Below are 2,318 nucleotides of genomic sequence, written 5' to 3'. Positions count from 1 at the left end.
TTTTTTTTTTTTTAAGATTTTATTTATTTATTTGAGAGAGAGAGAATGAGAGACAGAGAGCATGAGAGGGAGGAGGGTCAGAGGGAGAAGCAGACTCCCTGCTGAGCAGGGAGCCCGATGCGGGACTCGATCCAGGGACTCCAGGATCATGACCTGAGCCGAAGGCAGTCGCTTAACCAACTGAGCCACCCAGGCGCCCCAACATTTTTTTTTTTAAGATTTTTATTTATTTGACAGAGACAGAGAGGGAACACAAGCAGGGGGAGTGGGAGAGGGAGAAGCAGGCTCCCGGCTGAGCAGGGAGCCCGACGCGGGGCTCGATCCCAGGACCCTGGGATCATGACCTGAGCTGAAGGCAGACGCTTGACGACTGAGCCACCGAGGCGCCCCATCTGTGGCCATTCTAAAGGTGTGTAGTAACGCCTCCTTGAGATTGGGACGGCTGAGGTGAGCGGCTCGTCCTGTGCTGCTTCGCCATCCGTCTCTCTGCAGCACAACGTCTGTCTGTGTCTTTGCCCATTTTGTGGTGGGACTGTGTGCGGGTTGGCTGTGAGTTCTCTGTGCACCTGCCGTACCCGTGCTTTGTGAGCTGTTACGTGCGTGGTTCACACACGTTTCTCCCATTCCCTTCTGTCCTTTGTCTCTTCAAACTCTTCACAGGGTCTTTCAAAGAGAAAAGTTTTAAATTTGGCTGAGGTCCAGTGTATCTGATTTTCCTTTCCTTTCTTTCTTTCTTTTTTTTTTTTAAAGATTTTATTTATTTATTTGACAGAGAGAGACACGGCAAGAGAGGGAACACAAGCAAGGGCAGAGGGAGGGGGAGAAGGAGGCTTCCCGCGGAGCAGGGAGCCCGATGCGGGGCTCGATCCCAGGACCCTGGGATCTTGACCTGAGCCGAAGGCAGACGCTTAACGACTGAGCCACCCAGGCGCCCCTGATTTTCCTTTCATGGATCGTTTGGGGTCACATGTAGGAACACTTCACCTCGCCCTGGCTCGCAAAGGGTGTTTTTCCTGGGTTTTCTTCTCAGAGTCTTCTAGCTGTATGTTCTGTATTTATGGCCGTGACCCATTTGAATTACTTTTTGTAATTACTTTTATGAGGTTTGGGATGAGGTTCATTTCTTTGTGGTGTCCGGTTGTTTCAGCACCATATAATTTTCCCCACCAAGTGGCTTCTGCACCTGGTGATGTGTCCCTGGGGCACATGTGTGTGGGGCTCTGTCTGGGGGCCTGGGGTCACCCTGTTGGACACTGGCATGTGTGGCTCTCCCTTCACCAGCGGCGCACTGGTTATAGTGAGACTGCACCTAAAACAGATGGGTTATCCCCGCTTTATTCTTTACTTTGAAAACTGTTGGACTTCTTCTACTTTGTCCTCCCATACAGATTTTAGAAGGAGCTTGTCTAGGTCATCAGAAAAATAATCTTGTCATTTTGATAGGAATTGTGTTAAACCTGTCGGTCAGTTTGTGGAGAATGGGTGTATTTCTTATGTTGAGTCTTCCTGTCCCTGAACACACAGTGTGTGTGTGTCCATTTATTTAGGTCTTCTTTGATTTCTTTAATCAGCATTGTGTTGTTTCCAGCATAAAGATCCTAAGTATTTAATTTTACTTAGAGTGATTGTAAATGGCATTGCCTTTTTTTTTTTTTTAAAGATTTTATTTATTAGAGAGAGAGCACAAGCAGGGAGAGAGGCAAAGGGAGAGGGAGAAGCAGACTGCCCGCTGAGCAGGGAGCCCGATGGATACGGGGCTCCAGTGATAGATGCTGAACCGACTGAGCCACCCAGGTGCCCAGCAATGCATTTTTAATTTCGGTTTTTACATGTTCATTAGTGGTATATAGAAATGTCATTGACTTTCGTGTGTCAATCTTCTGTGACTTCGCCAAATTCACTAATTGGTTCTGGGAGTTGTTTTTGCTTTTGTTTTTGGTCATTACCTTGGAGTTTTCTACTTAGACAGTCCGGTCATGTGCAGGGAGGTGTGGGGTGGGGGTGATGTCAGTGCTGAAGTCTGGACTCCCCACTCGACCTCCTAGTGGGGAGGGGGTCTACCGGGGGAAGACAGTGGGGCTGGGGGGAGGGAATCCACATGGCCCCTCCATCTTTCCTTACTCCACATGTGGGGAAGGAAAGCACCTCCCCAGGCTGCCCCATTTTGTAAAGCTGGGTACTTACTAAGGACACCCTTCCCCCTTGCCCCATTCTCTCTCCTTCGGAGATTTTATCATGTTTTGGGTAAAGGAGTTTTTACTCTACAAGCAATACAATGGCAAGAGAAGAGTCATTTATATGGTGGCTCGTGAGGGCCA

This window comes from Leptonychotes weddellii, chromosome 9, assembly GCF_054177405.1.
Source record: "Leptonychotes weddellii isolate Sample4059 chromosome 9, ASM5417740v2, whole genome shotgun sequence".
Lineage (NCBI taxonomy): Eukaryota > Metazoa > Chordata > Mammalia > Carnivora > Phocidae > Leptonychotes > Leptonychotes weddellii.
The sequence above is the reverse complement of the archived record's forward strand: the minus strand, read 5'-3'. Positions refer to the sequence as shown.